Source organism: Rattus norvegicus, chromosome 9, assembly GCF_021556685.1.
Source record: "Rattus norvegicus strain SHRSP/BbbUtx chromosome 9, alternate assembly SHRSP_T2T, whole genome shotgun sequence".
Classification (NCBI taxonomy): Eukaryota; Metazoa; Chordata; class Mammalia; order Rodentia; family Muridae; genus Rattus; species Rattus norvegicus.
This window is the reverse complement of record NC_141542.1, coordinates 28152120-28178823: the sequence shown is the minus strand read 5'-3', so window position 1 is coordinate 28178823 and position 26704 is coordinate 28152120. Positions and strand designations below refer to the sequence as shown.

The window sequence follows — 26704 nt, the reverse complement described above, 5'->3', positions numbered from 1 at the left end:
TTTAGATAAGGTCTGCTTACCAAAGCCATGCACACACATACATGAATCTAAGTGTACAGTGTGACTAGTTGATGCCCTACTGAGTGCACCTGTATAAACAACATTCTGAGGAAGAACTTAGAAATTGGCTTTTCTGTTTGTTTGTTGTTTTGTTTGTCTGTTTGAGGCAGGGTCTCATGTAGCCCAGATCGGTCTCAAACTCTCTAAGTAGCTGAGGCTGGCCTTGAACTCCTGGTTCTGTTTTCTCGCCTTACCAGGCAGGGTCTCTCCTGCTCCTGCCCCGTGCTGTGTTCTCTAAGCTTCTTGGACAAGTGTCCTGTCCACCTCCTGTCTTGTCACGGGAGTCCTGGGATTCCAGGTATGGTCTGGCTTCTGGAGATTAACTCTGGTCATCAGGCTCCATTGACTATTGTCATCATTAGGGGCTCAGCCGTCTGGACTCTATCAACTGCCATTCTTTGTTGATTGTTTCATCCCGCTCTTGACTTTTTCAGGATTTCTGATCTTCTATATCACGTGACACAAACATTTGCCGACAATAGAGTTTCTGGGTCATGGGTTATGCGTGTGCTTGGTTCTGGTAGTTAATGCAAAGTAGGCCATGCTAACTTGCCGAGTCAATGCATACCCCCCTTAGTAGGGCAGCAGAACTTTACACCGCCATCAACCACTTGGCTGGCTGTATGCACGGCGGTTTTGCAACGTGGTTTTAACTCTTACCTTTCTCTGAATAGCCAATAAAATTAAAATGGAAAATTTTCTGTCTTAATTGTTGAATTTTAATTGTACAAAATAATGGGCTGAGTGTGATCGTTGATCTTTTTAGATTACTGTATCTTCAGGTGTATGAGTGTTTCACCTGCACACATGTGTGTACACCACTTACGTGCCCGGTACCTGCAGAGGTCAGAAGAAGGTTATGAATCAGAACTGTGGTTCTCTGTAAAGGCAAAAGTGCTCAACCTGTTGGCTCCATCTCTCCAGCCCTGAGGGGTTTTCTTGTAGCAGGGAGACCTACTTTAAATGTGGACATTACCTTCTGGTGGCAGCCCAGATAAAAGGGATAGAAGAAGGGAGCTTTGCTCTTTGACTGCTTGCTCTCACTCTTGCTGACGAGTCCATCCACACTGCTGCTGCGGCCTGCCTTCATGGCTATTAGAACCTATTACCTCATAAGGATTCCAGCATAGCTGAAGACCAGTAGTTCTACAGGAATCCTCTTAGTGCTAGCTTGGGACCTCAAAGACATCCAACCTTATAGGCCGAACACATGACCCCTGGATCCTTGGCCGCTCCGGTGTGAGACAGCCATTGTAAGTCAATCTGATAGATCCTTTTTAATAAATGAATTCATTCTATCAGTTATGTCTTGTTATGGAAGCTCGCCTAACGCTGTATCTCTCCCTGAGCCATGTTCCAGCTTGCTCACATATTTTGCCCAAGTTTCTGGTGATATTTATTTATTTATTTATTTATTTATTTATTTATTTATTTATTTATTTGTGAGATGTTTCAGTATGTAGCCCCGGCTGTCCTGGAGCTCACTATGTAGACCAGGCTACCCTCTGACTCACAGAGATCCACTTACCTCTGCCTCCCGAGTGCTGGGCTTAAAGGGGTGCAGCTACCACACGCTGTTGTCCGTAGGATCGGTCTGTCTGTGTCTTTCTGTCACCTGTCTCCGGGGTGTGAGTCGTGAGCTGGGTTTGTGTTTTGTTCTTTTTTTTTTTTTTTTTTTTTTTTTTTTTTTTTTTTTGGAGCTGGGGACCGAACCCAGGGCCTTGCGCTTCCTAGGTAAGCGCTCTACCACTGAGCTAAATCCCCAGCCCCTGGGTTTGTGTTTTACTAATGCTGTTCTCCACCTGCTGGCCTGTGTTCTCCCTCCCTACCAGGTCTCTTGATGGAGAGAAGTTTTAATTCTCCTGTTGGTCAATTTAGCAGTTCTGTGCTGTCAGTACTCTTTGTGTTTTCTTTATAAACAGAACACACACACACACACACACACACACACACACACACACACACACACACTGTTGCCAAACCCACAGCCTCAAAGCTCTTCTCTGTTTCATCTTAAAAGTCACTGCTTCATTGTTCCGCTGAAGCCACAATCCATCTGGAGTCTATGTTTGTATATCCTGTGAGGTAGGGGTCAAGATTCATTTTTAAAATGCGGGCTAGCACCATCTTGACCTCTGACCCCACCCACTCCTGATGAAAGACCTACTTTAATCAAGAAGGGCTTTTGTGTCCAAATGTATACTTTGACAGCTGAATTCAGGAGCAGCTTTGGGGCCTCCGAGTAGGGGTCAGGGTGGCTCATTCAACATGGGAGGTCCTGACCATGTGTGCACAACTCATCTCTTCCACGGACATGGTTTTCAGAAGAGGGGTGCTTGGATCCAGGGAGGAAGTGCTCCCCTCAACTATCAGTCAGGACTCTGTCCCGGAACCAAGAAGGTTTGTAGAATCCCAACTGTGGATCCTGCTGGGGGACCTTAGACACTGTCCACACCAATTCATACACCTCAGTTTGTCTGCTCTGCACTGGCCACTGGTCAGGGAGGATGCAGTCATACACAAAACAGACAGCAGAGCCCAGGCCTGTCTCACACTCGGAAGGTGAGTGAGTTGGGAGTTCAAGGCCACCCTAGGCTGCATAGCAAGTTGGAGGCTGGCCTGAGCTCCATAAGACCTCACCTCAAAAGCCTGGGTGGTAGTGGCGCATGCCTCTAACCCCTGTTCATGGCTTCTCTGATGACAGAGTAAGTCCAATTGAGTTGGGTTTATAGTAAAAAGGCTGGTTTATTGGGGCAGCTCGGTTCACTGACCTTACAAGAGGTCAGTGAATTCACAAGGCTGGTCTGGGGTAGGAATTTCTTAACAGGACATTAGGTGAGGTACTGGGGTGAGTTCGGAGCCCCGAAGGTGGGTCTTAGGTCCAGTGGTCACTTTGGAATCCAGAACTAGGAGCTGCTGGCTTTGTTCAGTGTTTTGAGTGGGCTTTTGCAAGTTCGGGCTCCTGGTCGGAAGAGAAGGGTGGGGCTCTTTTGGCCCAGACCATCTTCCCTTTATCCCAAAACCTCGAGCACTCAGTTGGCAGAGGCAGGCAGATCTCTGAATTGAGGGCAGCCTGTTCTACAGAGAAAGTTCCAGGATAGTCGGGGCTGCACAGAGAAACCCTGTCTCGAAGTGGGGGTGGGGGGGGCAAACAAACAAAAATTTGGAAGGAAGCCAACAACCTCCTCCCTGCTCAAATAAAAATTTAGAACCCCCATTCAGGTGGGGGAAGGAAGGCAATTAAACAACAGAAGGTAGGGCTGCAGAGGCAGCCTCGCTGGAAGAGTACAGGCGTGATTGTGGGGATCTGAGTTCAAATCCCAGAACCCATGTAAAATGTCAGGTGTGACTGCTTAAGTAAGTGTGTGTGAATGGGGGGTTTCTGGTGTGTGTGTGTGTGTGTGTGTGTGTGTGTGTGTGTGTGTGAGAGAGAGAGAGAGAGAGAGAGAGAGAGAGAGAGAGAGAGAGAGAGAAACAGGAGGATGGATTGGGTTTGCTGGTTGTCAAAATAGCTCCAGACACAATGAGAGTCCGTCTCACAGAAACAAGGTGGAAAACAGTTGGACTCTCCACTTTAGCATCTGTCACAAGCACATAATGCACACTCATATGCACACTCAGAGTGTGAGAACTAAAATGTATACAGAAAAATATGAAAGAATACGGTGAGAGCTACAGGAGAGAGATAGAGCAGGAAAGGGAGTTACCACGTGCCTGGTGATTAATTTCAAGTTGGGGGCTCAGGGGAGAGAGGCTTCCTGGAGAAGGTGACACTTGAGCAAAGCCTAAGGGCTCAGGGGTGGGGGTGGCGTGGGGGTGGGGATGTGACCAAATATAAAGAAGAACAAATACAAAATCCCAGAAGTGGTTATAAGGGTGTGGGCAGAAGTGGCTGTGTGGGAACTCAGGGACTACGGTCGCCTGAGGACTAGGGTGTAGAGCAGCTGTGCCAGAGGGGCTAGAAGTACCCTGTCCTTACTCCTCCCTCCCTCCACTAGTCAGTGTCTCCCACTGGCAAGCCACTGGTTGGGAGCTAGGAGCAGCAGCACCCAGGGGCAGCCCCCTGAAACAGGAAGGCAGCAGGATGGAGGAGAACAGGATTGGAGGGGGCTCAGTCGGTAGTCTTTGCCTGGCTTGCACGGGGGTGGGGGGGATGGGGGCAGGGGTGGGGGAAGGGTCCTGGCATGGAACCCTGGCACTGCATAATTAGGGTGTGGGAGGTAGAGGCAGGAGAGCCAGAGATCAGGGTTATCTCTACTACACAGTAAACTTGAGGGCAGCCCGAGATATATGATTGGGGGTGGGGTGGGGGAGGGGCTGGAGGTGGGGGAGGGGTGGGTGATGGGGTGAGTGGTGGTCCTGGTAGAAACTCAGTAAATGAGCAAACTGACTCGGACAATTCCCGGCTCTGAACAACCAACCGCTGGCAGGAACAGAGCTGCTGCAGGATCTCAGATGCACATGACTCTAAGACAGTGAAACCCGCACAGAAACTCCCTGGGAGCGAGCGTCTAACCCAGCAGTCACATCTACCTAGCGATTTCACTACTAGGGATATTGTCCCAAGGGCTGTGGATGAGGCTCTGCTGGTCAAGTGATGGTCTAGTGTGCACTGAGGCCTTGATTCGATTCCCTCCTGGTACTACATGTATCAGGCCGAGAGGTACATGGCTGCAGTCTCGGCGCTCTGGTGGTAGAGGCGGGAGGACACCAGATTCCCATCTTAAAACAAAAGCAAACAAGTAAGGCACAGCTCAGTGGTAAAGTGCTCACCTAGCATGTGTGAGCATACTAAGTGCATATGTGAGAACCTGCTAGGTTCATACGTGAGGATCTAGGTTCCATTTCTAGGACTATCAAAACAAAACAAAACCAACCAACCAACCAACCACACGTACGCACAAGTTTGTGGACCAAATAAATAAGGACATTTTTTAAAATTTAAGTTTTTTCTTTAGTGTGTGTGTGTGTGTGTGTGTGTGTGTGTGTGTGTGTGTGAGTTAGGTGCTCAGAGGCGTCAGGTGTCCCTGGAGTTGAAGTGGTTGTGAGCTGCCTAACATGGGTGCCTGGGGGGGTCAAGCCAGGTGCTCCACAAAAGCAGTGCATGCTACCTCTCCAACCCAATAAACTTCAAGAAAAATAAGAAGACTTATAGGCAGGGGGCAGGGACATGATGGGTCACGCCCAGCCCTAGAAGGCAGAGGCAGGCAGATTTCTAGGAGTTTAAGGCCAGCCTGCTTTATAGAGAGAACTGTATACCAGCCAGGGCTATAGAGTGAGACCCTGGCACAAAAGGAGAAGGAGGAGGAGGGGGGGGAGGGGGAGGGGGAGGGAGGAGGGGGAGGGGGAGGAATTACCTGTAGCATACTCACACAGTGGAATACTCAGCTCAGTAAAAAATAAGTTTGCATTAGGAATGCATTATGTGACATTCTATGCTATCCCTGCAGGGTGAGTCTCCAAGACATTATACTGAGTGAAATAAGACAGTTGCAAAAGAGAAGCAAGCAGGGGAGATGCAATCTCGTGGTCCCATTCATAAAAGGATAGAGACAAGGAAATTTAATCTACAATGATGAGTTTTTTAAAAAGCGGCGGGGTGGGGGGCTTGCCTGGGGGCTGAGGATTGGAAGGGGCAGACTTTGAGAAAACTACATCCATATCCTCGTTTATCTTATGTGCTATGGGTGTTTTCCCTGCATGCGTATGTTTGTACCATGTATGAGATGTATAGGGCTTGCAGAGCCAGAAGAGTGCATACGATGCCCCTAGAACTGGGGTTACTGATAGTTGTGAGCCTCCATGTGGGTGCCGGACCCAAGCCGGGTCATCTGTAAGAGCAACAAGTGCTCTTTAACCGCCGAGCCATCTCTCCAGCCCTTCTCTCTATTTTGAATAAAATCTCCAAGTCTGCTTTATGCTAGCTACTCCTGGGTCAAAGGAATCCCGGGTTTGCCCGAGTTGAAGTCCCTAAAGGGTTAAGGAAGCCCCTTAGGCTGCTGAGGGTAACAGTGTGGGGTTGTCTCTCTGTCGCACACAGCTGATGCTAGGACCGGAAGTGGAAACAGAGGTCTGTTGTAAGGGTGGAGTCTTGAGTGATTGACAGCAGCTCCTGTGTAAGCGCTGACTAAAGCAGCCTCCAGGGCATCTCTAGGCGCCGTCCACTTACCTCTCCAGCCCCATTTGCAGTAACTGGGATCCAGTCAAACCAGTCCGCCCGAAGTCGCTGTTCTCTCCTATCCGGCTTGTCCAACTGCGCAGGTGTCCCTGCCGCTCCGCTTCTACTGAATACCGAAGGTGATCTGCCTTCGTGGTCTACACCAGCCAAACCTCTCCCAGGAGAGCTGGGGAAGGAGGAGGGCCAGGCAGCCAAGCTTCCGAAGTGACAAAAGAAACAAAGTATTTGCTGGTGAGATGGCCCAGCAGGCAGGTAAGGGCACTTGCTCCTAAGCCTGCCCACCTGAACTAGTTCCCAGGATCCACACTGACAGGAGTGAATCGGCTCCCAAACGTTGTCCTCTGATCCCTGTTGGTAGGGATACACACTCTCTTTCCCGCTTTCTAAATAATAAATAAGTAAATAAATATAATTTAAACAATAAAAGGAAATAAAGCTAATTCAGGCCCTGCTTCCCTGGTCTGGTTCCTTGACTGCTTAAGCCTTGCTGGACCCTAGTGTGAGCTCTCTCTGCTGAGCTTCTCAGCCCTGCCCCTCTTCCCACCATGGGACACTAATGTCAGAGTCTGACTGGGCTAATTTTTACACACGAATCGGACGCCCTTTGTCTGTGTGTAGGTTAAGAGTCTTCTGTTGAACAAGGAGTCCATGCTTGGAGAATCCTACCTAGTGATTGAGTGATTGGAAATGGGTGAATGGGAGTACTGGGACAGCTCGTGGAGGGCATCCAGCTTCCCCGAGACTGTAATTTTTCACGCTTAGCTTGAGGCAACCTCGAGGTTGTAGCTGCAGTGGGGAGAGACACCTGAGGGCTGCCAGGCATGGTGGCGCACACCTGAAATCTCGGCACGTGGGAGGCAGGAGGACGCTCAGAAATTCTCCAAGGTCATCCTCAGATACCTGGGGAGTTAACTGCTCATTGTTTATTGAGAGGAACCTCCTTATACTACACGTTCATGTTTCACAGCCAGGAACACAGGTCCGCCATGAACGACCATGGGGCACAAGCCAAAGAATCCTTCACATTCCGGGATCACCTTGCTCTCCAAACAGCACCAGCTTCCTCAGCTCCTCTCTCACAGAATCATCGTTTCTGTAGGAAGCTGCATATGCCTTCTTTCTCGGTTTAGCCATGGCAAACTTACAGGGAGTTGCAACTCCTAGGGTCACAATGAAGGCACCAACCACATGAACCTACAGGTTTGGCCAGAAGACCAGGCACCCAAGGCTTCTGTAACACACAGAGCTCATGGTAGTGAACGTCCTTTATACAGACATCCTTCCCAGGTCTTGGAGAAATGGAGACTTGTTGTATGTTTATGATGATTGAACGCTATCGACCACACAGTCTAGGCCAACAGTGTGCCCTATGCATTTTGGGTTTCCGCATTATTGTGGGTGTCGACCGCTTTGCACACAGCAGGCACTTGATAAACGTTTAAAGTCTTGCTGGAAGGTGAGTGAGATGACGACTCAACAGAGAGTTGGGTCTCCGGAACCCACATAGCTGGAGAGAGAACTGACTCCCAAGCATTGTCCCATGACTTCCATGTGCATGAGTGCACACACAGAGACACGGACAGACACACGGATACGCACACATACTAGGGGTTTACCAGTTTTGATGGCCTGATCCTTGTAGGCATAAGTTTTGCTCAACCTACTTTAATAAACGTTCAGCCTCTCCTCTAGCCCTAGCAGAGGTAGTGGGAGGGAGAAGTTATCAGGCTATGGGGAAGTTATCAGGCACTTGCTCATCAGTAGTTCTTTGGGGGCGAGCTCAACCTTCTTCGTCGTCAGATATTCAGTCCTGTAGCAAACACCACATACGACTCAGCAGCTGCAGACCAGTCCTCTCGGCAGGCAGACGCCACACAGGAACCAGAAGCTGTAGTTCAATCCTGAAGAAAACTGCAAGGCTAGCCAACTGGCCCAAGGCCCCTGAAGCCACACGAAGCTGCAGAAAACTCACCAGCAGTTCTTTGGTGAGTTTCTTTCAATGTCAGTGTTACCGCAAGTGGAGCTCAGCCACCAGAGTAAGGGGAACCAATATATGCATGCCATTAGTGAAGAATAGTGAGGCAGAGCAAACCAAGCCAGTGCTCCCCTCCCACTGTCTGTGGTCCTACTTACACTCCGTCATGAGCCCTTTCACGTGTCTGTTTTAGCAAGACATCCTTTCTCCCCCAGTAAAACATCATTGGACATAACGGACTTTCCAAAGACACTAAAAGTTCCACTTCAGGTCCTGAACAAGCAAAGAGAGACGTTGGAAGGGCTGCCGGAAACGTCGAGCCTTGGCTATCACAGTGGCTATGCATGCTGGCTTCTATACCAAGGTCCAGAGCCCTAGCAGGTTTAGGGGCTAGAGTCCAGAATGAAACCTTTGAATGGATGTGGCTGGGCTGGGAAGAGGGAGTCGCAGTTGGATAGTGAATCAAGGCGGCTAACAGGGAGGGTGTGACCCCAGTGCTCTGTGGGGTCCCCATCTCTGAGATTTACACAGCTCCGATGCTTCCTTGGGGCCCTAAGTCCTAACTCTCGTCCCAGATTATTTATCTCTGGTGTGTCAGCTGAGAAGATGAATTTCAGAGCCTCTCAGCAGAGCACACAAGGGAATGAGCTGGAGTGGGGGACAGGGCAAGAAAGCAGTGCATCCAGACAGACAGACAGCCGTGCAGACAGGCCACAATCCACTCACAATTCTACTTCCTTTTGTAACGACAAGCCCCTGAGCTAGACTCAGGCCCACTCTGCAGTTGCCCGAGGAACTGTGGAAGTTATTTTCAGGTTGTTTTCATATCCTTATCTCTCCCACCCCCATCCAGCAAACAGTCAGACAGAAAAACAAACAGGCCAAGGCCCACAGGGGCTGTTCACAGGGAGAGGCCAGCCCTGCTTTCCTGTCCCAGTCCCAGATTCTGCCTGGCACATTCCTCCAGGGAGCGCCCCTTTGCTGGATCAGAGGTCACACCCCACCATTCACTGACTCTTCCTCTCTTCCGGAAAACTCCTTTCCCTGGTCTACAAAACGCCTTGTCGTCTAGAAATTCTTTGGTAGAGTGTTGGCTAAAATGAGATTGGGATTTTGCTAACTAAGGAAACCCCAATGCTCTGAGCTGAGCCAGCCTGGCCATTTGGTCAGGGATGCCAAGAGGGCCTCCCCCCCCCTTTCCTTTTCTTTTTCTTTCTTTTTTTTTTTTCCACATGGTGATTTGCAACCTATCAGAGATTGGGGTAATGCCCAATTCCCATCTGTACAGATCTGGAAACCTTACAGGGAGAGTTAAAGCCAGATTCTAGGGGGTCTTCTGTGGGTTCCAGGGTGGTTGGAGGGCAGAGCTTGCAGACATAAATGCCGATGTCACCTATTTGTTTGCTTAGTGACTGGCCAGTGTGGTCCCAGCTCCAGTGGTAACAGGCCTGACTGTCTGGGGGGTGGGATGGGATGGAGTGCACTGGAGTTTAGATTCTAGTTAGGGGTAGGGGTGGGGCACAGGGAAAAAGATGTTGGAGCAGAGGGGGAGAATGCGGAGAAGCCCAGGAGAGTTGGTCTAGGGTTCCTGGGACCTGTGAGCTCCAAACAGCACAGATTCCGTTCACACAAGATGGGAAAGACAAGGGGGACGCCTTTTCTAGACAAAGCCTGCAGTCCATGCTTTTGCTGAGACAGAAAGGGGTCCCCCGAGGGATCTGTGACTTGGGGTTCTCTTCCAGGTGGGTGCTGCCCTGGTAGAAACTGGGTATAGTTTTCAGCTAGTGAGTTCTGAGGCAGCCTGTAGGCTGGGCACGGGGCAAGGGTTCCTACTGCTCTCCTACCTCATGCTCCTACTCCCCTCCCCCGAGTCTGCCCCTCATTCTCCTTCCTCACTCCCCATCTGGCACTCCAGGTGCTAAGCAGGTCTTGCCCCCATCTGACTTAGCTCAGGTCCTCTGGGTTCTGAATCTGGGTATTTGTGCCATTTGGGCAGTCACAAGGCAAAGGCGGCCCAAGTCACAAAGAAGAGCTGACCCCAGGATTTATGGGCCAGCTCTGGGGCAAGGAATGGAGCTCTGTCCCCCATCTGGCACCCCTACATCTTTCCCCACTCCCACATTATCTCTCCTCTGTCACTGCAGGCAAAGGCCCCTCCTCTATTCTCTGTGCAGGATGGATAGTCTTAGGGCACCAATGAAGCCCATTAGACAATTGGTCAATCAATCATCATCTATCAACCATCGTGGGAGGGACAAAACTCCAACCGAGACAAAGCTCACTAATTTGGAGAGTTTGTGGGTGTGTAATTAAAACGGACAACTCTGCCCTGTACTGGGATGAAAAGTATCCTTCCTGGACTTGTGCTTTTAGTGACTTTTTGGTGGCTTTTGTTTTCCCATGGAGGAGGGGAAAGTAGGCAGTGTGTGTGTGTGTGTGTGTGTGTGTGTGTGTGTGTGTGTGTGTGTTTTAAAGTTGAGATATAGTGTCTTTCAATGGAGTCTGGCTGGAATTCTGTATGTGCAGAAGACCAGTCTGGTCTCGAACTCACAGAAGTCTATGAGCTCTCCAGGGCTGGGATTAAAGGCATGTGCCACCACACAGGACCAAAGTGGCAAACCCCCATAATTTCATTATTAACACTGCATAGGGCCTAAGGGCTAGTGAATGAATGGGAAGTGTGTGTGTGTGTGTGTGTGTGTGTGTGTGTGTGTATGTGTGTATGTGTGTATGTGTGTGTGTGCATGTATATATGTGTGTGTGCGCGCGCACGGGTGTGTTCTTAACCTATATTAACCATTCTTTACTCATAACCCGAAGGTGGCATAAAGGAGACTATTGTCCACTGTTGGAAGCCCTAAGTGTTAGAAGTGGGTTCTGTCTGGCCCCTTAAAGACCTAGAGACCCCACCAGGTGCAACCCCTTTCCCCAGGTCTCTGTCTCCTCCTATTCTCTATCTCCCCAGCCTGATTGATATCTGCATGAACTGGACAGGGAGGTGAGAACAAATCTGTCACTGCGTATTGGGGTCAAGGAAGCCTCAAAAGATCAGTGGGTGCCACCCAGGAATTGAGAATCGACCTTAGGAGCCATGTTGGACAAACTCACTCTGCTCCCTGCACAAAGCCAGGAGCATCCACACAGAAGTCCTGCTCAAGCCCAAAGGCCTAGGTCCCACAACCACAGCATCTCAATATGACCCCTCCTTCCCTCTCTGCTGTCTCCCTCACTGCCTCTCCTCTCTTGCACAGCAAAACTCTGGTCATCATTTCTCTCCATGGCCCCTTGAGCTCACAGTGGGCCTAGTCTCCTAGGTTGAGCAACAAGTGGGCTCTGGTGCCTGGGAAGATGGTGGGTTGTCACAGCCTCCAAAAGTGACAGACACAGGCCTTGAAGTTCCATGCCAGGCGGGACCACTTGCTATCTTGCGAGCTCCGTGGTGGCACCCTGCATCTGTGTTTCTGAGGAGCGTGGAATGCAGAGGTGGGCATGGGGGAGCTCCCAGGCTGTCCAGGGTTGGCACAGAGGGCACCTCCTGTTTCTCAGCCAAGGTGAGCAGATTAGAATGGTGTCCTGAGACACACAGGCCAGTGACACACTTGCCTCCACTTGTCACCCATACCTTCTCAAGGGTGTACACAGACTGAGGAGTGGGAAGCGTCGAGGAATGCATATGTAGGATGGAGGGGCTCAGAGTCGCTCTCCTCAGAGTGCATGGGTCACCCGATCTTGTGTGTGTGTCCCTCTGTCTTTCTCAAGTGCATCTCGATGGCTGGACTTCCCTGTATCCTTCCTTTGCCCTCATCTCTACTTGCCAGCCTCGTCTTGTTCTTTGTCTGACTGTCTGTCCGTCTCTGTCACTGGTCCCCTTGCGTATTGGGGTCAAGCAAACACCCCTTGCTCACTCGGAGTGTTTATCGAATTGTTTTTCTGCAAGCTCCAAGGCAGGCTCTCCTGCCGTCAAACTCCGCCATCTCCACTCTGCCCGTGTAATTTAAAGCTATAGTTAAATTATGACTTCTCCGGACCTGTTGTGGCACCCACGCCTAAGCCTAATTAAATGATCACATCCATTCTGAAGGCAGCTCTCCTCTCCCCTCCAACGTTAATTACAACATAAGAGGCTTTAATGGCCCGCCTCACCTCCAGCTCCTGGAAAGAAAGGTCAGGCGATTAATTTTCATCATTAATCTTTTCCCAATGTGGACACTGTGCTGTCATCAGAGCCTATTAAACCCCCTTTGTCCCCCCTGCCAGCCTCCCTCATCCCCTCACCCCCTCCTCCTTGTGTGACTACAGAGAAGGAAAATATTTAAGAATACTTGGTCTCTTCGCTTTCCTGGAGACAGCTTCTCTTTAAGGGGATTGGGGGTGGGGTGGGGGCATGCCCCGGAAGACTCTGCCTATCTAAAGTGCTATGACTGGATGAGGCTAGAGGGCCTTGAGGCTGGGTAGGTGGCCTCCTATCACTCCTGCTGTGGGCCAGGGGTGGGGACGGGGGTCACCTGCTGCTTGTGTCCTTTGTTTGGTCCTTATAGGAAGACATGAAAGGGACGTGTTGGTACTCAAGGATTTCCACGTAGGACTGGCTAGTTTCCTCTGTGGTGGTTTAGGTCCCTTCTCTTCCTTTTTTTTTTTTTTTTTTTTTTTTTTTTTTTTACTGCAACTTCAGCCCCCTCGGGTGAGGGAACAGTCTAGATTTCTGCAGTCACAGAAGGCTGAGCAAAGGCGTCTCTGGAGACACCAGCTCTACCAGAGGCCATTGTTAGGAGCCTGGGCTCACTCCGGCGTGGATGGCAGTCTGTAGCGTTGGGTGTACGGTGAGAAGCATTTGTAGGAATAAGCTGCAGAAGACCAGCACACAGAAAACGACTGACTTGGAAGGTGCATGAGACCCAGGAGAGCCAGCCAGAGGAGGGTTTGAGGACGGGCAGAGGCTGTGCTTTCTCAACTTGCTACGTCTCAACCGAAGGAGGAGGAGGAGGATGGTCAGTAGTCTCTCTGCAGACAGCTTCTCTTCCAAACCCAAGATTCATCTGATGAAATTCTAGTGCAAGCTTGGTCTGTGGTGTAGGCCTGGAATCCTTGCTACTTGGGAGTTCCTGTGGCCTCCGCCCCTCCTGTCTCCTTCCTTGTCCTGTCTCTGCTCAGCCTCTGACCATGGCTGGTGTCTTGGACCTGTAATTCTAGCTGCTCCAGAAGTGAAGGCAGGAAGACAGAAAGTGTCAGGTCTGCCTGGGCTACGGAAGAATTCGAGAGCCAAACAGGGCCATTCGGCTATCGGATATAAAGTAGAAAGGGGTGGAGTGGCTGGGAAGATGGAAAAGTCAGTCGGAAAATCCTGGTGAGGCTTTGAGTTTGCAACTGTCCTTAGAACATGGGAGAGCTGGTGGTGCGTGTCTGTAATTCCACTGTTGCAGGGGCGGAGGCAGGGGAATACCTGACACTTGCTGATCAGAGAGTCTATCTAATTGGTGAGCCCTAGGTTCAGCAAGAGACCATGTTTGTACAACAGTAGGTGGATAACAGTGGAGGAGGACCCCAAAAGGTGACTTTAGCCTTTACGATCTCTCGCATCTACATACCCAACACATAAGCACCCTATGAACACGTACACACAAACAACGCTCACACATAAATACCAGTGAGCTTGAGATGCAGTTCTGTGGTTGAGCACATGCTGTCATGCATGGTGGCCTACCACCCAAAAAGGAGGAGTGTGGTTAAAAAGAAAGAGAGTTTCCAGGAAGTAGAGGAGGTGAGGCTTGCCCAGGAACGACCAGCTGGCCAGATCAGAAGTGGAGTGAGATACACAGGTATGAGATAGACCAAGACATACAAACAGTCTGTGCTTGGCCCCTTAACCGCTCTGACTCCCTATATGGCCCTCTGAGAAATGGGGGGGGGGGCCTTTGCACTCGAACTCCGTCAGGGCGGCCTTCTGGTTCTGGACTGGGGCTGGGCGCAGGTGAAGACGGTGGTTCACCAACCGGCCTCAAAAGCGCTACAGTGAGCCAAACGGTCTATGTCCAGTGAGCCTGGCGACGTTCCAGGCACTGACATTTGACAATGAGACGCCTAGGGTGAGCTCACCCTTGGATGAGCATGTCACAAACGACCCACCCTCAAGTCTACCCCATCCCTGTCCCCAAAACCTGAATCCTCCTGGCATCTGTCCGACTCGGGCATCTGAATACTCATGTGGCCCAGATTGGATCTCTCCATCCACAGCCAGCCCTCCCCTGTGCCCCCTACACCACCCCAAGGACATTGGGGACATCACGTCTACAGAGCCCTGCACGGCGGGTAATAATAATTAATAACCATTAGGAACAATAAGACCAGTGCCCACTCAGCCCAACGTGCAGCTCTTTTTTTTTCTTTCTTCTTCTTCTTTTTGATTTGACTTTGAAGAAAGTGACTTTTTTTTTTTAAGTAAAAGCTGGATTGAGTTCTTCCTCGGCCCCTCCCCCTCATGCTCTCCCCCCCTTCCCTTTAGAGCGCCTCCTCTCATCTTGCCCCCTCCCCATTTTTCTCTTTCCCTTTTTTCTTTTTCTTTTAATACTCTGCGTTCTATCATGCAAATCCCCTTTCAAATTATGAGAGTATTAGAGCCATCAACGGTAATGTCACCGCCACAAAATGAGAGTGGGGACTTAAGCACCTAACGAACAATGAAATGTGCGAGCCGTGGGACAGGACAATTAAGAACTGGGCTTAGCCAGCCAGGGAAATTTATTGCTATCAAATCCATATTTCTATTTTCCCCCTGAACAGTAACCTATTTGAATATGATTAAAGGGTTTCATTACGGCAGAGAGAAAGGCCCATGTCCCGCGGTTCCTTGTGAGCTCACAAACACAGGCTTGGAGCTGATCCCATAGGGGAGGCAAGGAGGAGAAGGTTGTAGAGGTCTGGGTGGGGGGGATGTCCACATACTGACCCCTGGAGCTGGGCTCCCCATGAACCGTGAGGGCATCGGAAGTTGTCTAGAGGTGGGGTCCTAGAGTCTCTCATGATGGAAGGCTCCATAGCACATGGGGAAACTGAGGCAATAGCTGAACACGTTGGTGATGGACATGTTGGAAGATTGAGGGGTAGATCCAGGGATCTGAGGGTCGAAGGCCAGCGCTGCTCTGCCTCTCATAGCCTCCCCATCTCTACTCTTTTTTTCACGTCTGCGTTAAGTGTCGTAGCTACATACTAGAACCAGGAGCACAGACCACACCAGGGGAAGACACTCAGTTTCAACTGCTGAGGCCTGGACAGAGGGTGCTGAGGATGGCCAGGGACCACGAGTGATGGATGAGTTGCATCAGCTCAGAGTGAATGGTGGAGGGGCTCAGGAGGGTCTGCAGAACACACACACTCGGGCGCTCACATAAACATACACACACCTGCACACACAGCACATGCACACACATGCACACACGTACATACATACTCACCAACCCACATAAACCACACATGCAGACAAATGCATACACGTGCGCACGCGCACACACACACATGCACGCACACACACAGACACACACACAGACACACACACAGACACACACACGCACACACACAGACACACAGACACACAGACACACAGACACACACACACACACATACTGTACACCATTCTGTCTGACAGACCGTACCCAGACTGGCCACTGCCCCTACCTGCTTTGTCAGTGGTACTCAAATCCAGGGCAATTCCAAACAGACCCCAATGTTCCTGTGGGCTATGTACCGACCAAGAAAACCCTTTCTTATCCCTCGTGTCAAATCCTCAGGACGCCCCCTTTAAAAGAGGCAGGTTTGGGTTGGCAAGATGGCTCATCAGGTAGAGACACTGGCCACCAAGCCTCCCAACGTGAGTTCAATCCTAGGGGCCCATATGGTGGAAGGAAAGAACTGTTTTGATCAATCTGTTTTTGGATCTCTACACACATGCTGTGGTATATGTGTGCTCCCACCTTCTATGCACACACAATTAATAAATAAAACTGTGTGTATGTGTGTGCATGTGTGAGAGAGATCAAGAGTGAGGGAGAGAGAGAGAGAGTGAGAGAGAGCAAGAGAAAGCAAGAGAGTGAGAGAGAGCGCGAGAGGGTGTGTGAAAGCGAGAGAGAGTAAGCAAGAGAGGGACAGAGACAGACAGAGACAGACAGACAGACAGAGAGAGAGAGAGGGAGAGGGAGAGGGAGCAAGCGAGAGAGAGAGAGAGAGAGAGAGAGAGAGAGAGAGAGAGAACATGAGAGAGAGAGAGCAAAAGAGCGAGAACAAGAGAGAGAGGTTTAAAAAATGAGGCCCAGAGAGGTCAAACATGTTGAAAGACACACCAATGACCAGTGACAGAGCTGGGGTTTGAACCAGGCTCTGACTCTCAGCCCTGCTTACAGGACTTCTGCCGGTGACTTCTGCCGGGTGCTGAGACTCACACTTGGGCCACGGAGATGTTCACACTTCCTATTTGTATCAGCTTCTTGCTCACTGGCAGCCGAGATAGAGAGACCTTGCCAGACAGATCAGCTGTGGCGATCCTGGCAGGCTGCAGGATAGCTGCCCTGGAAGGATCAGCCTTGCACAGGAACAAGCGGAGATTCCAAATGCTAAGTGGGAAATGGCGAGGGACCGGACAGGGAGGAGGCTGACATGGGGCAGGAATGAAGCCAGTATATGGGACCAAACGGTAACATGTGGAAGCCCTGTCCTGCCCTCCCAGTGGACCTAAATGGAAAGACCCGGTTGGGAACTGACATCAGCAAAGGCCTGCTTTGATGATCTGAGGGAGGTCACTGCACGGTGTGACTGGAATCAGGGACAAGCCTGACATGCTCTTCAGTTCTCCTAACTTTGTCACTCCCCTACCCTTGAGAAAGAGTCTCATGTTGCCTAGGTTAGCCCCTAGCTGGTTATAGAGCCAAGGCTGGACTTGAACTCCTGATCTTCTTACCTCTACCTCCTGAGTCCTGGGTTTTCTGGCCTGCTCCTCTAGCCTTTCTGGTCGCATCTCATCCCCTAACTCTCTTCAAAGGTTAGGCCTGGAGCACAGAGGCAGCAGGACTTACACGCTGCAGTGCGACATGGTCTTACTGACAGGAGGATCTGCCTCGTGTCATCAGTAGCTAGCTTACCACCAAGAGAAAGGGCTGGCTTGGTGTATCAGGAGGGAGGGTGCACAGAGAGGCTGGTCTAGGCTAGGAGAAGATTCTGCTGATATCCTTCATGGTCCTCCATGGGGATTCTTTCCCAGCCTCCCTCAACTCATAACACCTCCCCACCCCGTCAACGGCTCCTTATCTTTAGTGCTGTTATATCCATCTATTCCTCTCGCTGTGCCCATCGCTCAAAACAAAGCAAAGCAAAACGAAACAAGACAAAAATAACAACAACAACAAAAACAAAAAAACCCCAAGGAAACCACCAAGCACTCTGGAACGTGAAGATGTTTTACCCTGAGTCCTCATGTTTAAGGAGTTCCTTGTCTCTTATATATTAAAGAAACAGGCATGCCTAGTGTGCACAGTGCACAGCAAAGAAGAGTGGCCAGAAGGATGGGGGACGGACTTCCCACATCACCTTCCAAGGGGCAGGGCGGATATTGTCTCCACTGGAGGGCTGGGTACACTGAGGTTCAATGAACTCGACTGAAATCCAAGGTGACATTAAATGAAGAGTCAAAAGTCAGCCCATCTGTTTCTACCTACATCCTTCTTCCAAATCTCCTCATCTCACGCTCAGCCGTGTCTTCTGTTCAACTCCCCACCCATGAGGATCTGCTAGTACCAGGCAGTGAGAAAAGACTCTGGAGCCTGGTCCTGGTCCCGGGGCCCTCGGCTGGGCGGGTGCTAATATTCTTTTGCTGACTCTCAAGGTCATCCAGCAAGTCCCAGAGTAGAGGCTAAAATGGCAGTTAGCTGGCCTTTGGCTGACCAAGGGCGGTCTATTGTTTATCTGATCGTCCACCCTTCTGTGAACTCTATCCACCTGTAAGCCCATCTTCCCACTTCTGAGGCAGGAGGATGGCTGAAATTTTGGAGGCCAGACTGATCTACACAGTGAGACTCTGTCTTAAAACAGCAACAGCTGACAGGTGTGGCGGCAGGATTCAGCACCCGGGAGTCAGGGGCAGTGGAATCTCCATGAGTTCGAGGTCAGCTTGGTCTGTATATTGGAGTTCTAAGCCAGCCAGGGCAGAATAGTGAAATTCTGTTTCAAAACCAACAAACAACACCACGCTGGCAACAAAAGACTGTGCTCAATCTCCCAGCTTCCACTGGACCTGTCACATGTCCCGTCTCCATCTCTAAAAGTCCTGATGAATCTCAGTTCACTGTCACATGTCTGTACACAGAGACTGTGCTGACTTAGACTCGCTGCTTGCTCACCACCCCCCCACCCCTCCCAACCTCTCTCTGGCAGACAGGAGCCTCACCTCCTGCAGAGAAGGAGTGGCTGGATCCCCTGCTCCTCCATGCTCCCTTCTCACCCATTTTCCTTCCTTCCTGGGGCTGTCAGTTTAATGGACAGGTATTTAATTCCAGCCTGGCAGGTGTCTGGAAATGCCAGCGCTGCAGCACTTCAGCGCGTGAAGTTCACTCTTAGGAGAGCAGCAGATGAACCCTGCCGTCTGTAGATCAGTGCGCCTCTCAGTTCTGTGTCTGATGTTTTTCACGGTGTGGCACGGCTGAGCTTGGGGAGCTCTCGGAGGGACAGAGAGCCTCCCCAAGGGCTGCCCGTGGTGGCTGGCTTCCCGAGTGCTGGTGCCATCAATTATAATTATGTCCCCGGCATGCGATGGGACTGCTTTTTAACTATTAAAGCATGTAATAGCTAAGGCATACTTCTCCTGCAGCCCGGGGCAGAGAGGCAGCTCTTGGCTTCTCCAACCTGCACAGTGCTGTTCTTGCTCTCAGACCCTTACGGGATATAGCCAGGAGTTGTCTGCTCACTCTCAGCCTGGAGAAAAGGTGGAGGAAGCCTCTGGGATCTTCCCAAGGAGTCCTGGAATCATGGATACCAGGGCAGTATTATGGGCACAGCTGGCTGTGTTAATGTCATTCCCAGAAGGACTCTATGCATTCTCAGCCCCTCTACGAGTCTTAGGGAGAAGGCCCCGGGGCTTGTATTAGGTACAGGCCTATAGTTGAAAAGGATGGCCTTAGCCAAGTATAACAGTAGCACACACCTTTAATCTCTGTGAATTCGAGGCCATCCAGGTCTGCAGAACAGGTTCTGGGAGAGCCAAGGCTACACAGAAAAGTCAAACTCAAAACAGAACAAAACAAACCAAAAAAAGGGTCAGGGAGATGATCTTTGGGGGTTAGGGGTGAAGCTTGGGAAACTGGGTCAAATGTAAGAGACTTCCAAATTCGTGAAATGGTTCATCTGATAAAGGCCACCAAGCCTGAAGACCTGAGCTTGATCCGGAGGACCCATATGGTGAGAGAACCAACACTCCCACGTGTTGTTCCCTAACCCCACGTCCTGTCGAGTGCCCCCTCCCACATACCATGTAGAGACTTGAGAGCACAGCAGCTAAGGCAGATGAAAGAAAAGAACAGCTCAGCTCAGCTCAGCTCAGCTCAGCTCAGCTCAGCTCAGCTCAGCTCAGGGGAAGCCCTGAGTGGCATCTCAGGGGAACCATGGGCTATGGGGAGTTTAGGAGCGAGCAGACCCCTGCAGCTTCCTTCTGGTTATTTTCCTGCCCACCCTCATCCACTCTTCTCCCGTTCATCTATACGTTTGTCTTTTTCGACACCCGTTTTACCTGTCCCCAGTCCCCAAGACCTCCACCTACCTTCCCACACACCCCAACGAGGCATCACGATTCCTAACGAAATGGAACCACTGCCAGACGAAATATATTACTATTAAATACTTAATTCTTCTAGTGAGCAGAGAGCAGGCAGTATGAATACGATTATTAAAGAAAATTACTTTGGCTGATCAGATATTTCTGCATGCTAATTTCTGACCCTTCTTCCCTCACTCTCGTTTCTTGTCCCTTAGAGACCAGGACAGATAAAATTCCATCACAAATAGCTAATTACCAAGGCTTGCATGGAAAAAAAAAATCACGTTTTCCCTCGCTCTGGTATCTTCTTTATGCTTATGTCCTTGCTTAGAGAAGGGGTAAACCCTAGATAGCGGCTACGGGTTAGATATTAGGGAAGCCCTATTCTTTTCTTTCTAACTCCATATCTACCATTCCAACTAGTTCCCTAGATGGGGACATCTGCTCAAGAGATTGCTCTTCGGTCTCTAATCACAGCCTCTTGCTTCAGAGTTTTGTCCTTAAGTCTGTGGTAGGGCGGTCCACCAGCCAAGATGGCTGACACCAGGTGGGATGGGGGGAGGGTGCTTAAGAGAGGAGCAGGAAGTTACATGGAGACTCTGCCCCGAGGGGAGGGACTTCCTTACGTTCAGAGCTTTCTGATTGGAGTTTTAGGTTTCTGTGTGAACAACTAGGGAAAGCCTTTCGAAATGTAGTCACCCATTAAGTCCCCAAAGCTTTTCTGTGTGAATAGGTGATATAATTTTATATCTATCATCCGACTCAGAATTAGTTTGCTTCTATGCCTTTTTTTTTTAAATCTGCAAAATGGACCGCCTTTCCCCACGATGTGTACCTCATGAGATTAGTGTGAGGACTCATAAGTTTGAATGTGGATCCCAGAGCACTGCCTGGCATCAGACAAGTACCATGTGAGGACTTGCTATCGTGACCAGTGCTATTACTAATATTATATTACTTGTGGCTATGTGTGATTTTTTCTTCTTTTTTTTTTCTCGGAGCTGGGGACCGAACCCAGGGCCTTGCGCTTCCTAGGCAAGCGCTCTACCACTGAGCTAAATCCCCAACCCCGCTATGTGTGATTTTTAAATGTGTCTTCCACCTGCTCGTGAATGATGGGACCCGCGCACAGAGCCTTTCTCCAGCTGCCTGTTTTCTACATCATTTACACCAAAGTTGTTTTTTTTTGTTTTGTTTTGTTTTGTTTTGTTTTGTTTTTTGGGGGTTTTTTTGGTTGGCAGGATTTCCTTGGCTAATCAGGAGCCCGTCATGTAGACCAGGCTGGTTTTGATTTTACAGAGCTTGCCTCTCAAGTGTTGAGACTTTTCCCCACCCCTGCAGTCTTGCTATGTAGTCCTGAGCTCATTTTTCTCTCAGAAGCCTTCAGCTAGTAGGTTGGGATTACAGATGTGTATCACTGAGTCCTGATTTGTGTAGGTTCTTTTTAAGTTCATTCATTCATTCATTCATTCATTCATTCATTCATTCATTCTGTGCATGCATGTGTGTGTGTGTGTGTGTGTGTGTGTGTGTGTGTGTGCCACACTGCACTTGAGGAGGTCAGAAGTCAGGCTTCTGGAGTCTCTTCTATCATGAAGGTCCTGGGCATTGAACTTACCTCAGCTACTTGGTGACAAACATCTTTACCTGCTGAGCCGCCTCTCCAGCCTTTGACAAGTTTCTTAACTACCTCTTGGATTGGCTGCTGAACAATCCCTAAAACCTATTGGGAACCCCTTCTCAGTTCAGCTCACCAACGCCGGAGCGCTTCCCGTGGTTCTGACAGTTGGAGGTGGTGGAGAGGAGCCTGCTAAAAATACAGCCGTCCCCACAACCCCAAAAGCCTTCAATTTACCTGCTTTTATAAAAAGATGCTTTCTTAGGTGTCACCTAGAGGAAGGTATAATTACAACCTGGGAATGTTAATTCCCTTACTCCTGGTATCTGGATCTCTGCTCTGCAGGGCTCCTGTCCTCCTCAGAGCATGGGAAGAGGAGATGGGCAGGCACAGGGAGGGGACCACGGTGGGGTGCATTCCAGACCCAGAGTCTGAAGGGTGTGAACCTTTAATGAGACTGGGCACAGGACAACTGGCTGAAGCCTAGCAGAATCTCCTGCCTGTCTGGGGCTGGACAAGGCAGTACCTGGCACATAGACCCAGTCAGGCTGTGGGAGGTACCTGTTTCACACAGTAACATCAAGCTTCATCAGTGGGGTCCTGCCAGCTCTCAGCTCATTTTCCTCAGGTTTCTCAGGGTCAGGGATGGGTGCTGGACACAGAGTCCTTTCCCCTTGGTCATAGTGAGATGACAACATACTTTGGGTATATGGGAAGCATCTTCTAGTAACCTATACTATCTTTCCTTCCTAAAATATTTTCCATGCAAACCCAGTGTCTGCTTTGAAGTAGGCACTGGTTACAACGGCAGAATCCACCCTATAGACAAACACAAACAAAAAGAAAATGAATCTTAGATTGCATATGCTGGTGCACGCCTTTAATCCCAGCACTCAGGAGGCAGAGGTAGGAGGATCTCTGTGAGTTCAAGACCAGCCTGGTCTAGATGGTGAGTTCCTGGACTGCCAGGGCTACTTAGAGACATCCTGGCTCAACACATGACAAAACAGAAGCTGAATGTGTAAACCTAGTGGAAACTAAGCTGCTAAAGAAGAAAGGACCCAGGCTCGATGGCCATTCACAACCATCTGCAACTCCAGGTCCAGGGGATCCGATACCCTCTTCTTCCGGCTGCACACACGTGGTGTACAGACCACACTCACACTCATAAAATAATATTTAATAAATCTTTACTCACCTTTTGACATCTATTATTATTTTTGTTGTTGTTGTTGTTGTTGTTGTTGTTGTTGTTGTTATTTTTGTATCTAGATAGTTTGCCTGCATGTATGTTGGCACAGCACGCGCAGACATAGTGCCGGAGGAAAGCGGGAAGAGGGCACTGGGTTCTCCGAAACTAGAGTCACAGATGGTTGTTAGCAGCCATGTGGGTGCTGGGAGGTGAACTTGGCGAACCATATTTCCAGTCCCCATAAAATAAATCTTAAAAAGAAAGAGGAAGAGGAGGCAGAGGAAGAGGAGGAGGAGGAAGAAGAGGGGTCTGAATCAAGCTAGATAGACCTTGGACCCGATCCCCACCCCTCAGACCTCTTAGCCTCTTCAGAGGGAACTCAAAATGGTTTCTGAAAGAGACAAGGGTCCAGAATGGCCTGGGAGGATGGGGCTCTCTCTCAACAAACCCTAAGAGGGAGAAGAGGAGGGCTGCGCTCCATCCGTAGGCCTGTCTCCGGCCAGGGCAGAGTAGGTGAGGCTTCAGGGTGATCTAATGGTCCAGGGTGAGGTGGCCCACCTCCGCGCACTGGAGGATCTTGGGAGCAGAGGTGGGGGTGGGGCTCACTGACCCTCTGGGGAGCTGGCTGGCCTGAGACGCTGTGAAACACTGGTCCCAAAGCTGTATATACACAGGGCTGGAATGTTTATTTTTCCTTATTGACTTTCTCCAAATAAACCCCTGGCCAGCAGAAAGGGGCTCCCAGCAGCAGCTGTTTACCCAGTGTTTGTGATAAAGGCCTTCTCCATAGCAACAGGTGGTGATGTGCAGCTCTTGGGGAACAGGGTTGTGCTTACTCAGTGGGAAAGAAAAGGAGGAGGAGGAGGAAGAGTGGGAGGAGGAGGAGGAGCAGAAAAAGGAGGAGGAGGGAGAGCAGGAGGAGGGGAGGAGAAGGAGCAAAAAAAGGAGGAGGAGGGAGGAAGAGGAGGGGAGGAGGAGGGGAGGAGGAGGGGAGAAGGAGGAGGGGGAGAAGGAGGAGGACTAGGAGGATGAGAAAGAGGAGGAGGGGGAGGAGGAGGGAGGGAACCGGATGGTAGGAAGGAGGAGAGGGAAAGAGAGGGGAAGGGACTGAGAGGGAGGGAAAGAGGAAAGAGAAGAGGGAGAGAGACAGATCCATTAGGAGGTGGGTGATGCATGGCAGAGGGTATGGAGGGAAGGAGGAGGCTGGAAAGTGAACAGAGGGAGCAGGGAAGAAGCCCTGAAGGAATTGAATAGTTTGTCTTCACAGAAGCTTCCCTTTCTTTAAAAAAAAATAGTGTATATATGCATGTACACATTATATATGTATATATAAATATATATGTATATATCTTATACATGTGTATCTATACATATTAAGACTGGTTTCTCCTTTTATGGCAGCTCTTCTTTCTAAAAAATATATAGTGTATACATAAATGTAAATATGTACACATGCACATATGTGTATATATAAATATATGTATGTGTCATAAATAAATGAGTATATATACACATATAATTGATATAGTTTCTGTCTTCATGGCAGCTCTTCTTTCTAAAAAAATATGTAGTGTATATGTAGATGTATATATGTGCACATGTACCTATGTGTATATATAAATATATATGTATATATCATATATGAAATGAGTATATATGCATATATCATATATGAAATGAGTACATATGCATATATATGATTGAATTATTTCTGTCTTTATGGCAGCTCTTCTTAAAAATATATATTGTATGGGGCTGGGGATTTAGCTCAGTGGTAGAGCGCTTACCTAGGAAGCGCAAGGCCCGGAGTTCGGTCCCCAGCTCCGAAAAAAAAGAACCAAAAAAAAATATATATATATATATATTGTGGGCTGGAGAGATGGCTCAGTGGTTAAGAGCACTGATTGCTCTTCCAGAGGTCCTGAGTTCAAATCCCAGCAACCACATGGTGGCTCATAACCATCTATAATGAGATCTGATGCCCTCTTCTGGTGTGTCTGAAGACAGCTACAGTGTACTCATATACATTAAATAAATAAATCTTTAAAATATATATATATTGTATGTATAAATGTATATGTATACATTTTGTATATATAAATGTATAATATAAACATATGTGTATATATACACAATATATAGAGACACATTTGTTTTATGTGTGTTTTGCCTACACATACGTGTGTGTGCCACAGGCGAGCCTGTCTGCATGCAGGTGGATGGTGTTGAATGCCCTGGAACTGGAGTTACAGATAGCTGCAAACCACCATGTGGGTGCTACAAACCCACTTGCTTCCTTTGCAAAAGTAATGGGCGCTCTTAAGCACTGAGCTATCTTTCCATGCTCTAAAGATTTATTTTACTTTTATTTATGTGCATGTGTACATGTTTCTGTGTGTGTATACACATGTGGGTGTCCAGGGAGGATAGGAAAGGGCATCTACTCCCTGGGGGCTAGAGTCATGGGGGTCAGTGTCTATCTCAGGCTTCCACTTCTGCCTATTACAACTAGGGAAGGCCGTACTCCTGTTGCTAGAAGGTACCGAGTTGGTAGGGTGTCCCTAAAGAAACCCCAAGGCGTTAATAACACTCCTTTCCCCATTTAACATGGGAAGGGGGCACGTTAAGTGCACCCTTTCAGCTGAGGGGGTAGACATTTGCCTGGGGGCTCCTGGGAGGAGACACACACACACACATGCAGAATAATTTAAATAAATCCCTTACATTCATGCTCCACCCCAAGACTTGAGAGTCTGCATGACTCTCTATCAAGCAGGTGTCATCAGTGGAAGTCTGAAGTCAAGTCAAGGGCAGCTCCAGAACTCTGCCCTTCTTCCTGCTTCAGGTGCTGGCATCCTCCATACTTCTTGGCTTGCAGACGCGTCTGTCTTGCCTCCCTGTTGGCTGGCAAGCCCCCGTGTTTCTGTAGAGACAGCTGGATAGTTTCCTTTCCAGAAGATCACCAGCCCACGTCCAGTCTGACTTCACCTTACCTGATTGCACCAGTAAAGAACTGATTTCCAAACCAGGTCTCACGAATGGATGTCAAGGATAGGACCTGTAGATATCTATGGAAGCTCCCTTGGGACTCCCTCACCAGGACAGTGTCCACTCTTATTGACGATAGCCAATGTTCTGTGACCCCCGGGGTCGATGGGGGCATGTGGACCTGACTCTGGCAGAGTCTGTCTCAGAAACCTGGAGACAGTGAGGACACTGGTGAGGAATCTACAGGCTGATGTAGGGCAGCCACATCTTCTAGCTCACCAAGTCCTCCTGAGAGAAGTCTCCGTGGGAACAGTGTGACAGGGCTCAGTGGCCAGACCGAAAAGCCACACGCATGCATTTCAGAGACACAGACACGTGCACACCTCATAGACACACCCGCATGTCAGACATAACCCACAGACACGCTTCACATGTACCTGACACACAAACACTTCATGCACACACACATATACGTCACAGACATGCCTGACACACATGTGTCTCATGTACCTCATACACGCTCCTCACACACATACCTCATAGACACACCTTATACATATTTTACATCTACCTCATACACACACACCTCAAGACATACTTCAGACATGTTTCACATCTACCTCATACATACACACACCTCACAATATATTTCAAACATATTTTACATATATTTCACACACACACCTCACACGCAGGCCTCATACTACTTTACACACTCATCCACCACATGCACACATCCCACAGACATCTCTTTTGCATGCATATACCTCATGCATGTCTAACACACACACACACACACACACACACACACACACCCCTTATGTATACCTCACACACATATACCTCCCAGCCTCTCTCACAGGCACTTGGAATCCCTCACACAGCACAGGTCTACACAGTACAGC

General features: G+C 49.4%; 1 long non-coding RNA gene across 1 annotated transcript; it reads right to left on the bottom strand.

The window, feature by feature from the left end:
- Nucleotides 1–720: 720 nt before the first annotated feature.
- Nucleotides 721–23362, bottom strand: LOC148003616 (uncharacterized). Its single transcript, XR_015629395.1, has 4 exons — nucleotides 23260–23362; nucleotides 22818–23062; nucleotides 6230–6434; nucleotides 721–897 (listed from the first exon to the last, which is right to left on the bottom strand). It is a non-coding gene; the product is annotated as an uncharacterized LOC148003616 (long non-coding RNA).
- Nucleotides 23363–26704: the final 3342 nt, after the last annotated feature.